This window comes from Rhinolophus sinicus, chromosome 1 (assembly GCF_057876585.1).
Source record: "Rhinolophus sinicus isolate RSI-liver-muscle chromosome 1, RSI-T2T, whole genome shotgun sequence".
Taxonomy (NCBI): domain Eukaryota; kingdom Metazoa; phylum Chordata; class Mammalia; order Chiroptera; family Rhinolophidae; genus Rhinolophus; species Rhinolophus sinicus.
This window is the reverse complement of record NC_142501.1, coordinates 138,345,660-138,361,209: the sequence shown is the minus strand read 5'-3', so window position 1 is coordinate 138,361,209 and position 15,550 is coordinate 138,345,660. Positions and strand designations below refer to the sequence as shown.

Sequence of the window (15,550 nt, the reverse complement as noted above, 5' to 3'; positions counted from 1 at the left end):
AGTAAAATCACGTTGCCTAGTCTATGTCTTTTATGTCTTAAAATATCTGTTTCATTGTGATTTAAAAAATTAAAGCAGAGTCTCTTCTAGAGAGGTCCATCACCTCTGTCTTGGGCAAATTCTAAGCCTATCTAGAGATGACAGCTAATAGTTTTCAATACGTATGTGATTTATTAAATGAGTAAATGAATAATGGAAATGTAAGTTGATGAGATACGTGAGGACAGAGAAAAGAAAATCAATCAGAACTTGGCTTTATAATAGCAGTGTTTAATTTATGTCTAAAATTCAATTTGTTTAAATGAATATAAACCACTAGATTCCAGAATAGGAAAAGCTGATTACAAATGTTAATTAAAATATTTAATTTTGCTGGGCATGACAAGCTACATGAAGGAATATTAGTCACATTCAGAATTCTCAGAGAACAGTCACACAAGATAAAAGGTTAATTTTGTGGCAAATATGGGTGAACGAAATGACCTGTTAAACAGGTTAAATCTATTTAACTATGCTTATTTAGGTAGAGTTTTGAATATATGTCATTAGATAAGTAATAAAAGAAAGGCAAAATAAGTATGCAATTATTAAGCATTTGTTTTCTAGCCAAGAAGGCAAAACTTATAACAGCAACATTATCTCACTGATACTAACTGGGTTCATCTTACAAAACCAATTTAAGTAAGTACTATGTTCCAAGCACTGTGGAGGCTTCAGGATTACAAATTGTGTAGGGTATTGACCCATTCCTCAGTAAACTCAGAGTCTAGCAGAACAGACAGGTGCACAAATAACTCACCTAAACACACTCTGATGAATGCTATGATACAGATCTTTTCCAATGACTGTGTGAGGACCACGAAGAAACCAGAAATTCAGTCTCAGAGTTGAAGGAAACTGGGGAAGGCTTCACATAGCAGGCCACCTAAGCATCTGGCTTTAAAGGATGGCAAGGGAAAGAGAAGACATTATACGAAGAGATGGCAGCATGAGCAAAAACAAAGGTAAAACTAAATGGCAGCACTACAGAAATGAGTAGATTGATGTGGCTGCAACAAAGACTTTCTAGTGGGCACTCATTGGAAACAGGGCAACAACAAGCAAGAACCAATGGGGGAATAGTTGAAATTTTTTCTGTGGCAATAAAATGTGAACTGAAATATGGTCTAGTCACATATTTTTCTAACCAGATAAAACTTACCACAGAGGTTTTAACATTTTTTGTTTTGTATTATTTTGGTGAAGCAAGGGATGGGATTAATGTCAGCAGGCCTGGAGGAAGCTGGGACAGGATGAGGAGAAGGCTATTTTTAGAAGTTCTTATAGGGGATTAGAGCAGTGGGGGAGGAAATAGAGAAGAGAGGAAAGAATAAAAACAGGACTTGCTGAACAACTGCAAATATAGTACAATGATCAAGGCACAGTCTTTGGAAGCAGACATGATTTGGTTAGAATTCCAGCTTCTCAATTACTGGTGTGTTACCCTGAGCAAATCATACGTAACTTCCTCAAACCGTGGTCGTCTCATCTGCAAAAATAAATACAGTGCACCTCCATGTGACTTCTAAAAAGGAAACTTCCAAATTGCCTTCCTAAACCAGACATCAGAGGGAAGAAAAACTGCTGGAGTAGAATCAAAATAGAGCAACACAGAGACAAAGAAGGGAGGAAGAAATGAAAAGACCCAGAAAAAAGTAGAGTTTGGGAACCAAGCCAGGGAAAAGCATTCAGAACGCAAGGCACCATATTATTTTAATACTACACAAAACAGACGGGAAAATCTACCAAATTACTAGATTCTTTAACAGATGAATTGTAAGGGGTGGAGGAAAGGAGGAACGGAGATTCTTGGGTATCAGTTGGGGATGTACACAGAACAGAGTACACGCTTCCCTACTCTTTTGCAATTTTTGAAGTAGGAAGTTACAACACTCTGAATACAAAATATTCCATTAGTAAAATAGCTCTTCTGTTAATTATTTTATGAATTGTCAATTATTTTATGAGTTGAAAGACCTTCTCTCCAATTTTAAACAAAAAATTATGGGTGTCTTATTTCATTTAGGCTGCTACAAGAGAATACCACAGACTGGGTGACTTATAAACAACAGAAATTTATTTCTTATAGTTCTAGAGACTGGAAGTCCTAGATCAAGGTGCTGGAAGACTTAGTGTTTGGTGAGAGCACACTTCCTGGTTCATAGAGAGCCAGCCCTCTTTTCACTTCGTCTTCACATGGCAGAAGGGGTAAAGAACCTCTCTGAGGCCTCTTTTATAAGGGAACTCCACCATTCATGAGGGCTCCACCTTCATGATTTAATTACCTCCCAAAGGCCTCACCTCCAAATACCATGATGTTGGGTATTAGTCTCTAACACATGAATTTAGAGGAGACATAAACATTCAGTCTCTAACAATGAACAAACAGCAAGTTGACAACTTGAACTTACTGGAGTGCTAAGGTAACAGGGTGACCAACTGGCTCCAAATCAAAGGAGAGTAAGGTGACAGCAAGAAGAGACAAGAAGTGAGCAGTGATTTAATTTTAACTGGCCAAAATACATCCAGATACTGGTCAGAAGAGATCAAGCGTCAGCAAATTTTTTTCTTCATATGGCCAGATGGTAAATATATTTAGTGTTGGAAGCCATACAGTCTGGGTCACTACTCAGCTATGCTAAAAATAGAGATAGCTAATAGGTAAATGAATGAGCATGGATGTGCCCCAGTAGAAGTTTATTTACCAAAAATTCACAGCAGGCCGTGGTTTGCCACCCTTAGGCCTAGTGTTTAGTCAGTTGCTGGAAACTGTGCTCTAGCCAGAGAAAGTAAAGCTCCTGGAAGCTGCAAACATAGGGGAATTCATAATCTCTTCCAGGAGTCACCCCAGGCATTCAGAGCAAAGATCAGGAAAATCCTAAGAAAATCTGTCTCATGAAATAAAATAATCCCTAACAGAGCAATTGAGATAACATTAGAAAGATATCGGGAAGGATTATACGGCTATCAGGAAGTTAATTAAAGAGTCAGAAAACTAAGGCTGTAAAGGAACTACAATTAAATAGTTTTAAATAGAGTAGAATTAGTGGCCATCAGTCTTTAGGTGACTTTCATCCAGAGACAAGCATAAGCTCCTTTTTAGGAAAAACGGGGTGGAGGTGTGGGGGTTGTGGGGAGATAGGCAAAGAATTTCCAACAGAAAGGCAAGGGACTTTGTGGAATCCCTTTGTGAAAGTGTTTCGTAAATTGTTTTCTTTTCTTTTCTTTTTTTTTTTTGGTCATTTTATTGTTTTGTTTAATTCAGATAACTGAGATAGCATAAGTGGGTTTTCCTGAAAGAGGCTCTCAACTAGGACAATTTTGCCCTGCAGGCATTTGGCAATATCTGGGGACATTTTTAGTTGTCACAACTGGGCAAGGGGGACAAGGTGCGTGTGCTACTGATAACTATTGAGCAGGAACCAGGAATGGGACTAAACATCCTACACACGTCAACCCCTGCAACAAAGAATTATTGGACCCCAAGTGTCAATAGCACTGAAATTGAGAAAATCTGATCTAAATTAGTAAACTTGACACACATTATTTCTTCAGTGAATACCCATTACACAGAACAGAGTACACGCTTCCCTACGCTTTTGCAATTTTTGAAGTAAGTTACAACACTCTGAATACAAAATATTCCATTAGTAAAACAGCTCTTCTGTTAATTATTTTATGAATTGTCAAGACATCAGTGAAGTAAGCGCTTCTCTGCAGTTCATTAACTGACACAGCTGTGGTTTCAGAGAATATCTACAAGTCTGTCCACATAATAAAAACGTGATCCAATTCCTCTGGTAATTTAAGCTGGGAAAAGTTCTGGAGAACTGTCCACAAGAGACAGGGAACTTTATCTCTCTTTTAAAGCAAACCCGGAATTCTAAAGACAAATGGAGACTAGAAAATTAGCAGGGAAGAAAAGTAAGTAATAAATGTACCATGAAGTTATTGTTTACTTGAATCCACAATGAGGAAGAAATATAAGCTTTTTAATCCCACTGATCTATGAACAGAAGGTGAACTGCTTAAAACATAAAAACAAGAGTGCTATCATCAGCAAACCCATACACCTTCTATACAGTCTAAAGTCTTATCCTGAAGAGAAGTTTAATTTCTTCCACGTGTATTTAATAAGACTTCTGAATAATCCTTGTGACTTGATTTAATAGTAAAACTCAATCACAGAGTGCTTACATATTTTCAGGTGGTGATGGTAAAAACAATATACCAGGGGTGGGTGCCAAAAAATGTATATAAGTAGACACTTTGGTCAACGTTGTTCAAGCAGTAATTCGCCATAATCAGAAGTGTCTGGACGCTGATGGTAACCACTTTGAGCACCTCTTGTAATTGCACAAGTCAAACATGACTTGTATTCATCTTTTATTGGTATATATTGAGTATTACAATTTTAATAGTTTTTTCTTTTCTCAAAATGTGTATACATTTTTTGGCACCCTCTGTATAAATAATATAATTTCATATTGAACTATACCTAATAAAATAGTACTGAGTAGATAGTTTCTACAGGTTTTATCTAACACTACCCATCTTTAACTCAGCCAAATGAGTTCTAGTTTGATTTTATGCAATGAACACTGTCTGCTCTTCAGGTCCAGAGAGAGACACTGGTAACCAATATGATTTGGCCAATATTTTCTAAAGATATATCTATGGCCTTCAGGAGACTACCTGGGTCTTGCACCAACTCCCCCAACCCTTACTTTGGTCCTCCAGTCTGGTCATTTACCTATATTTGTCCCTATACATCATAGCAGTTCCTAGAGTCTTACCTACCGCTCTCATTCCCACCCAGCATTCTTAGGGCTCTTTCTACTAAATGACCTTTCTTTTCTACATAATTTGATAGACTTCCACACGTACACACACATTGTAAACAGCCATTCTTTCTTCTCTGTCAATCAATTTCACCTCTACACTTATTAGTACAGAAGAATGGGAAATTCAGAACAAAATAGCATTTTACAAATGGTAAAGACTCTTAAATAGTTTGCAAATGTCAATGGAAAACACTCCTGTTTGATAGAACTGTGTGAAGTTTTTTCACTCTTTCAAGTTTGTCAACCAAAATTAAGTTTAGCATTTGCTTCAGACTTTAGCCCTAAAAAGTTAAACACATAATGATCACATCATTTAAAATATTCCAAAAAGTCAACTCCAAAGTTCACATATGGAAACAATACATAGTTATGCTAATTTAATCACTGAAACTACCAGTAAAACTTGTTACAATAGTAATAAACACTTCATTGTTACACAATTCTCATTGTTAGGGACTGAAATGTGCCCCCTCCCCAAATGTATATGATGAAGCCTTAACTCCCAACATGTCAGAATGTGACTACATTTGCAGAGACAGTCTTTAAAGATGTGATTAAGGTTTAATGAGATCATTAGGGCGGACCCTAATGTGATATGGCTTATTAGAGGTGTCCTTATTCTAGGAAGAGATTAGAACAAAAACAAACTAGGGGGAAGACAATGTGAAGAAACCAGAAGACAGACATCTACAAGCCAAGGAGAGAAGGCTTAGAAGAAACCAATCCCAGCAACACCTTGACCTCAGACATCTAGCCTCAGACTTCAAAAAAAAAGTTCTGTTGTTTAAGCCACCCAGCCTGTGGTACTTTGTTATGGCAACCCTAGCAAATTAATACACCCAAGTAGCCTAAACCTTCTGACTTGGGGATTTTCTTTAAAGAGGAAGAAAAATTCCCATTACCGTACATTATTTTCACAATTAAATGTGATGTATTCATTTGGTCTATCTGCATCTAAAAGAACAAAAGGCAATGAAGTAGATCCTACAGTCTGGCTTCCACTTCTCTTCACACTGAATATCACATGTCTATATTTACATCAAATTAAGTCTGACAAATTACTTAGTTTTTTATTTACAAGTATAAGGAGATATTTCATTTTGGCTTAGAAACATGTTTTTTTCTTTCTTACTTTTATTTTCTTTTTTCTTTTTAATCAGTAAAAGTGTAAGAACTAAGAGGCAGGGGTTTAATGTGTCTTTTTCACCACTTAATCCTTAGCACCCAGAACTATTCTGGGCATTATCACTGCTTAATCAATAGTTGTTGAATGTTGAAAGACTCAATGAACAGAAAATACTAGTAGCTTTTACTGGTTCCTAACAAGGTTGCAAACTAGCACAGGCTGTTGATTCTTCCCCAAAAATTCACCCTTAGGACAAAAGATAGAAGGAACCACAGATCTGAGGAACTAATGTAAAAACTGTGAGAAAAAAAACTGACGTGGGATTATAACACCATGTGGCAGAACGTGGTCAGGCAGAGTAGCAGAGGATAATTTGGGGAGGGCCCCTGCTCTTGCTTCTCCTAAATTTTGTTATGGAAGAATCATTATCTGTCCCACACCATTTGCCAAACTGGAATCAGCAGTAACAGCATATTTATATCAAAGATATCAGACCAATATCAATAAAATCAGCAAGCAATAAAAAAGAAGAATCGAAAAATGTGTCTAAAAACCAAGTAAAATGCTACTAAATAACATATACCAGAAAAAGAAAACCAAAATTATGAAATAATTTAAATATATCAACATGTATAGGACACTTGTTAAGAACAATGAAAATTTATTTCAAGGACATTCATCAGGAAAGAAGCAGCACTCAAAAATAAGCAATTGAACCTAAAAAGAAGAAAACAAAACAACAAAAACAGAGCAAACCCAGAGAAACAAGGAGGAAGAAAATAATAAAGACACTAACAAAAATCAATAGAGAACTAAAATAAATCAGAGAACTAAAAATCAAATGCTTTAAGGAGATTAATAAATAAATACACTCTGGTAATTAGTTTTAGGAGAAAGAGGAGGGAGAAGGAGATAGGAAGAGAGGCAAAGGGGGAAGGAGAAAAGGAAAGAGAAAGAAGAAGGGAGAGAAAATACAAATAAAAAACAAAAGTGAGAAAGAAATAACTATCGACACAAAAAGATATTAAAATGATAATTTAAAAATATTATGAGCACCCATATGGTACTAAATTTGAAAACCCGGGAAAAACACAAAATGTCAAATTAGTGGAAAAGGAATTAGAAAATTTAAATAGATTAATAAGTTATAAAGAAATTAAAGAGGCAAAATCTCTTCTTCCACAGAATTCCCTGGCCTTGCTGATTTTTAGGTACATTCTACCAAACTACCAAGGCACAGAATATTCTTACCTTTCAAGGAAAAACAGAGAAAGAGAAAGCGGCCCATTTGATCATGTAGTCACAATTCCAAAATTAGATAAAAACAGTACAAAAAGAAAATTATAGGCCCATTCAATTACAAATTCCAAAGTAAAAGGTTAGCCAAATGAAAAGATAAAATAAAATTCAATATGATCAAGTAGGATTTATCCTAGAATTTGGAGAATACTTTAGTACAAAAAAATGAATCAATTTAATTCACTATATCAATATATAACAAAGAGAAACACATAATTATTTTAAGAGATAGAAGAGATGACTTGGATAAAATTTAAAACCTGTTTATGATTAAAATAGAAATCCATCCATAGGAAACTAAGAATAGAAGGAAACAGCCTAAACTTGGTGATGTTTATGAATCAAATACCTAAAGCCTACATTGTGCTTAAACACTACATTTAAGGGGAAAACTTTAGACACGTTCTTTTTACAACTAAGACAGGCATTCATACAAAACTGTATGTTGAATTTCAGGGGACTTGTAGAATTGCAAGAAGTCCAAGAAACCGCAAGATTATATATGCTTTGGATAGTACTATAAATCGTGACAGGTGCAGTAAAAAAAGAAAAAAGACAAAGATATAAAAGTACAAAGATTGGAAGGGAAGGAATAAAAGTGTCCTTTAGATAATATGATGGTCTACAATACAAAAAAATGATAGAACTAGATAAACTATTAAGAGTTTTATCAAATACAAGATAGATTTATAAAAATCATGAACATTTCTCTATACTAGAAATAACCAAATAATCAGCCACAGAATATAGTAAGAAATAAAATACCCTTCATAATAGAAAAATGAAACCTACAAAGTAGGAATCAACTTAAGGAAGAATATATAAAGCCACAGTAATAAAACTACCATGGTATGAACAAAACTAAAAAAATGCAAAGGAATAGAGACTCAGAGACTCTCTGAAGCATAAAAGATAACTTAATACACAAGTAAGGTCATATCACAAATCAAGGTGATAAGTAACATGGTAGTATAAATTAAGGTGGAAAGGATATATTTCTTTGTAGGAATAAAGGATAAATTTCTGGGCGGTAGATAGAAAAAAATAAAACTGCATTCCTATCTTTAAATACCACATACAAAAGAGTACTCCAGATGGTTAAAAGACTTTAATACAAAAAGTAAAGCAATGAGGTTAATAAAAGAAACATCTTGTACAATGTTTCCCTTGTCATTTTTGACATCCTGTGATAGTAGTGGAGACCTATTTTACTTTGAACAGTAAAATAGGCCCAGGAAATCGGGCTGGGTGATAATGGAATCGTAAGTCAGAAACAGATCAGGACACATGAAACATAATGAAAATTCACTTGTACAAACAAGTTAAAAAGCTCATTGTATCGTAATTTTTAAAAATACAGATATAAGATTTGATGAAAGCATCAAATGTTTTATTTCATTTTGCATATAATCATAAGCTGCTTGAATTTGAAAACCATAAACAGAGAATTTGTTTATGCACAATGAAGAACAAGTACTTTCAGGCTCACATTACTATCAGTGAAGTTTCATTTGTGATAAGAGTATGTGATAATCTCTACTGAAAAAAAAATTGTTTTGACCACTAAACGCCTTCAGGGAAGAAAGAGTAGTGGCCTGGAATTCAGGAGCCTGGGTTCCAATTCCTACTATGGGTCTAGCCAATATTATGACCCTGGTAAAGTCACATAACCACTCTGAGCTTCAGTCTCCTAATCTATGAGTAAGGAAGTTAATTAAAATATTGATTATTGTTATCAAACATTTCTTAATTATAGACCCCTTTGAGCATCTCCTGAATATTAGGGACTTTCTTCTCTACTAAAAAAGCACAAATACTTGTCAGAAAATTGTGAATCAAATGTAGAGGATTCACAGACCTGTAAGAGGTCCCTGTACTTAAGATTAAGTACTTCTAAACTAGTAAATACCTACAATCCCTTCCAACTCTAAAAAAAATAAAACAAAACAAAAAAACACAAGTGGAGGAATGTGTTAAGGAAGATTACTAGGTTTCTGGATTGTGTATCAGAATGCATAAGGTGGATATTCACTGAAAGATACAACACTGAAATAGAAATAGGTGTTGGTAGGAGTAGGAAAGGATGGAGATTATGAATTATTACGAGTTATTAACTTGGAAATAATAAATGGGACATGTTGCTCACACAAGAATTTCAGATAGGAGCTGGATTAACAGTAGGTGTGACATTAAACAAAAAGTCTATGCTATAGGCATAAATTTCAGAGCCATCAGCATATAAGTGATAATTGCATCATTGTAATGAGATTTCCGAGTGACATGGGAATGGTGAGACAGAATATAGAATGAAACAAGTAACTCTAATATTTAAATGCTAGGTAAAAAATGATGAAACCACAAAGAAAACGCAAGTAAGAGCCAAAGAGATAAGCATACTGTTGTTTCATAAAATTAAGAACCCTAAAAGTATCTGTTACAAATAGATGAATAGAAAAATCTCTTTCTTCTGGTCTGATGCTGGTCCATGTTTTTGTACAAGGCTTGGATAGAGAATCACACATTAGATTGTATCACTTAGTTGGGCACAAGGTGAACAATCATACAGACAGAAGCCAAAAGGATGTGTGTTTCAAGACAGAATAGTCAACGATGGCAAACACTGATAAGAGGTGGAAATAAGTGAGGAAAGAAAGATAGCTAAGATAGCTACTGGATTTAATGGCACAGATGGAACACACTGGAGACCTTTGAAAAGACTGTTTTAAAAATGTGCTGAGGACAAAAAGCCAGATGGGAGTGTGCGGAGATGTAAGTGTAAAGTGAAAACATGGAAATATTGACATCAAAATACAGATCATTTCTTCAAAAAGTTCAATTGCGTAAAGTGGTAATTGGAGAAAGAGAAGAAATACTTTTCAAAAAATTCAGTTACGCTAGGGGGTAACTGGATTTAAAAAAAAAAAGGAATAACTTTTGAGTCATTTCATTGTTGTTCTAATTGAAAGAACTCCAGCAACTTTGAAAGCTAATGGGAAGGATGCAGTTGAGAGGGAGAGGTCAGATGCCAAAAAACAAAAGTAATAATCACTATGTAATATTCCTAATCAAATGGGAATGATAGGACCCAGAGCACGGAGCAACAGAATCATACCGGGACAGAAGAAACACTTCCTCAATTATTGTAACAGAAGGGAAGGCAGATAAGATGGATGCAGTTGTGGATAGATTTGGAGGATTGGCAGCAGGAAGATGAATGAATGCAATGGCTTCCATTTTTTCTGTAAAGAAAGAAGCAAAGACATTTGATGAGACAGAGTTAAGGAATAAGTGAGGTTACTGAAGGTCTAAAACAATGTAATAAGAATGGATTGTGATGATTAAGAAGAACTTACCAGAGAAGGACAGGAGAATTGTGAGGCAGCGGTGAACATCTACTGATATTCCTGGATTTGAGCAGAAAAAATCTGCTGTGCTGTGTGGCTTTCTCCAGCAATTCCAGGCTGCTTGGTTAGAACATGGAAAGGCTGCTAGTTGTCTCCACTCAAAGTCACAACAAGGATTGAGAAAAAAAATAGAAGCAGAGGAACAAGAGTGTTTAGGATATTTCCAGGAGAGTCACTGCAGTGATAAACCTGTAACCTAAATTAGATAATGAGGGCAATGAACAAAAGAACACCAAGGAATTGAGAGAAAGTGTTTATGCTAGAGAGTGGTCACACAAGCTGGTAGGCAAGAATACTATGGTCCATGCAATTTTGAATGAATAGTCTTGGAAATGGAGAAACTATGTGTATATGGCATATGGTCTATCTTTGTTGTCCTGAGTTAGTGACCAGAAAAATATTTGGAGAAAACACTTGCCCATTCAAAACCTTTATATCTCCCCCTGGTGATCTATCTATCTAGACTATTTATTGATAATCCTCTTTCCATGAAGGCATACTTTGAAAAGAGCAAAAATATAAATTCTCATACATATGGCTATGACTGAGATGACAAAGTTGATACAACAGACTAGACTCATCACTTTCCACTTGCCCCCTAAATCAGTTCTTCTTCTCATCTTCCATATTCCTGTGAATTCTTCTAGAAACTGAGCACTAAAGCATCCATAATCTTTGACTCCACCTCCCTGTCTTCCTTGTACTCAAACAGCCCACAGCTGTAATGGTTATATCTTCACGGTGTTTTTCACATCCATCTCCTCCTTTCCATTCACATTATCATCAGCTCCATTCAAGCTAGGGCCATCTGATGCCTAGACTCTTGCAATCACCTCCCAAAGGCCTTTCTTGCTATAATCTACCCCCTTCTTGTCTTCCTTTGCCTCCATATCTTTAATGTTTTCCATTATCTTCAGGATAGAGATCTCACTCACTTTGTCTTCCCATTTACATTGTAAGCTCCCTGAAGTTAAGGATGATATTTATGATACATACATTTTTTTCTAATTCCCTGCCTTTTAAAATTTTTTTATTAAAAAAAATATAGCTAATATACGGTATTATATTTGTTTCAGGGGTACACCATAATTATTCAACATTTATATGACTAAAGAAGTGATCATCATGATAAGTCCCGCAACCATCTGACATTTTTATATCCCTCTTTAAAGAGTCTACTCTATAATGATTACTCAACAGACATCTATGAATGTGACAGTCACTTGGCTTTAACAATTCTGTGTATGACACCAGTCTTGTCAAAAAGTTCGTTAAAAAAAAAAAAAAAAATCTTCAGTTTAAGTCTTTCAGAGAATATTCTGATCTCCTGTATCCAATTTTTATCAGGATAGATTTTGAAAGATATACTGCTAGAGGACTAGAAATCTATGGTGGATTTCAGCCATTTCTCAAAGGTGCCTTTGAAATTGTCCTAACACAGGTGGATTCATGACTCCAGGCTTTTTTGATGCTCCCATTACATCACCACAAAATGATCTGTAACTTTTTTGGAACATCTGTAGTCTCTAGGGTATTAGAGGATGGGCCACCCTAGGCAAAATTACGAACTACATGGAATTTGTTTTCCACAAAGTTCGCTTTTACTTCATGTTCTTCTCAGATATCATTCCCTCAATACCTAATTCAGGTATAAAATTATTTTATCTTCCTTCTTTCTTCTATCCTTATTAAAACATCCTCTTTAAGACAGTATGCTATCTCTGTCTGTACCTATAATTCTGTATATAGACATATATAATTTATTAGCTGCTGATTTTTTAATAATTATAATATCTTTTTTAATTATAAAAGAAATATATGCTGTAATTAAAATTTTGCAAAAAATAAATTAAAGTTATTTAAAATCTACAAATAACTAAGTGCCTTTCCTTCTTAGCCATTTTAATGCATGAACATTGACCTGTATCTCTTTTGATTTAATTAACAGCATTCTATGCATCCAGATCTCTGTACTGTTTTTTTCACTTAATGTTTTAGCAAGACTATAATTTTATTTTATCAGAACCCACTTGTTTATAATTAAACAGGTTCTTAGGTGTTAACCTGGAAAGCTGCTTTGAAAAGAATATTCTCAAGTGCCATTCACCAGAGATTCTAATTCAGTAGGGAATAAATATTGGAATCTAACCAACATCCCAGGTGATACTACCACAAGTTCCTTGGACCATCAAAGCCTTATTGATTTCTTTACCCATCCTAGAAGAAGCAACTGGGTGCATCAACTACTCATTTATCAGCATCCTTAACTAGTTCTGCTCTGCTCTTCATAGCACCCACACTAAGAAGCCACAGCCTGAATGAATCCCATTACCTACCCTCTCTACTTCTGCATCCACCCCAGAGACAATCTCCCAGCCATGCAATTTATTACCACTATGAATTTATCATTTTCTTTAATTATCTCTAAAATCACTAATGAGCTCCTAATTAGTTAGTCTCATTGATGTTTTCAGTCTTAATCTATGGTCAACTCTCTGCAACATTACACTGATGTGCTTAAAACTCACTTCTCTGTACTTAAAACTTGTTTTTCCCACAGACTGGATGACTGCTTCTGTATTCTGATACTTCTAATGTCCAAGTAGCCTGTCTCAACGTTGTTCCCAGGCTCCTCTCTATCTATCCACTCCTTTAAAAACCTCTATACAGTCTTCTACCACTCCAAATTCATTGATTATTCATCTGATCTCCAGTACCTAAATTTGAGACATCTCCACCTCAGTTACACAGACACCTCAAATTTAACAGGTTTAAAACTTATAGATGGGGGCGGGGCCTCACTCCTCCGCTATGCCCTATCTCAGATAAGGCCGTCACCAACTTCGGAGTCATCCTCTATATCTCTTTCTCCCTCTCCACTACATACAGTTGGTCACAAAGTCTAAGCTAAGACACAGAGTCAGATCATCAAAGTAGACTCCCATGCAACTTGATGAGGTCATCAAGTTTCACTAATAATTCAAAGAATAGAGGCATGGATGAAACAAAGATTGGTCTGGGACATCCCACATGGCTCCCCAGTTCCTTCTTTACCACATAAGATACTCACTTTCTGACCTAGAATGATTGATCAATAATTCAAGAGAGGTGTTATGGGGCTCCTCACTCAGACAAAAACATGTGAGTTATAAAACTTCTACATTTCATATACTCAGAGGAATGAATTTAGTGGTTGTGTGGTATTCTCCAGGAAGCCAAGACTCATGGATTCTGTACTTATTTACTATAAGTCATCCTTTAGCCAGGGTCATCAGATAAAAGCCTTTACTGGATGAGGTCGCCTCTTTCTAGGTACAACATTCATCTATTTACTTACACAGCCAATTAACAAGGAGATTAGACCAAGTCACTTGCCTTCCTGTCTTTCTCCCAAGGCATCCTCTTTGTAAAGGGAATAAATGAATCATAGCTGCAGATGGCTTAATTCCTTCCTCCCGAAGTTTAATTGATGATACCACCTACATAGCACTAGAATTGATCTCTTACTCCCTACCTCTACTAGAGCATGTTGGCTTATCCCTGGCCTGAACCTTTCCAATAACCACCAATTAAACAAGTAACTTTAGTTTTCCCAATTCCATGTGTCACTCTGCTGCTATAGTTGCTTCTTGAATAAGTGTATTTGATTGCGTCCATTTCCAGTTTAAAATCCTTTGCCTGATGTAAAATGTACTTCATCAGCTTTCCTCTGCCTACATTTCCGTGTTTTTCCCCCAACATATTCCCTGACATCCAGACAAATCAAACTATTTTCTAACAGGTATGCCTAGCAAAGCTCCCAAGCTCTCATGTGGATGCCCACCATTCCATCAATAATCTGCAATGTCACCTTTTCTCTAATGCCTTCTCGGAACCCTTCATTCAGTTCAGGCAATAAACACCTCCTCCATATTGCCATTGTTCTTTATAAATAATAAGAAAAATAGTTAACTTTAGAAAACATTGATTTTGATTAAGATGCTGTGCCAAGTGTTTTATATGCATTGTATCATTTAATCCTCAGAGCTCCTTCTGTAATATGTATTATCAGTCCAATAAATTTACAAAAGAAGAAACCAAGATTTGGAGACAATAAATGACTTACCCAAAGTCACACAATTAGGAACTAAAAGAGTTAAGATATGAATGTAGCCCTGGTTTACTCCACAGCCCCTCCTTTAACCCACTCATAATATGTCTCTACTTACCCATCACACAGCTTCCCTAATTAAATCAATGAACATTTTCTAAGTGACAATTTGGTGCCAGACACAGTGTGAGGCTTCACTGAGTAAGGCAGGGAGAGTAAATCAAATTTTAAAAACATCACCCTCTCTAACTGAAGACACATTAGTTTTAATTTCATTTTAAAAACCTACCTAGTACAGGCCACCCATTACTACTTCAGTCAAGAAGTAGTAACTGAGTGTCAAACATAGTGCAAGACTTCACAGGGAAGGGAGAGCCTATCTATTGTGAAAATGTCCCCTTCACTTAATTGGCCAAAACATCTGTGTCAGGTTTAACAGTGAATTGCTCTGGGGAGTGAAAGTCACCTAGTAATTGTTATGATTCAAGAATTTCCATAAGATTATTTATTACAATGTATAGGCATTATTACTGTTTCCTGTAATTTTCCTACATCTGCCCTACATCTCACACTTCACAAACTTAAACTCACATTCCAATGCCAGGCAAAAGTTATTCATCTGGCAAACAGCTGGGGTAGAACTTCAGCTTCTATCTTACATATTATGGAAAATGAGGAAGCTCCGTAACCAGCTTTTTCCTCATATTTTACCTCAAAACAATTTATGTGTTGTTACTATGGTTCAATT

The 15,550-nt window shown here is 35.7% G+C and overlaps 1 protein-coding gene and 1 non-coding gene across 2 annotated transcripts in view; one reads left to right on the top strand and one right to left on the bottom strand.

Annotated features, from left to right (window-relative positions):
- KCTD8 (potassium channel tetramerization domain containing 8) overlaps positions 1 to 15,550 on the bottom strand; it is a 247,508-nt gene that overhangs the window by 213,444 nt on the left and 18,514 nt on the right. The window lies entirely within an intron of this gene.
- Positions 3,976 to 4,049, top strand: LOC148759277 (small nucleolar RNA SNORD36). The gene has a single exon (XR_016019600.1). It is a non-coding gene; the product is annotated as a small nucleolar RNA SNORD36 (small nucleolar RNA).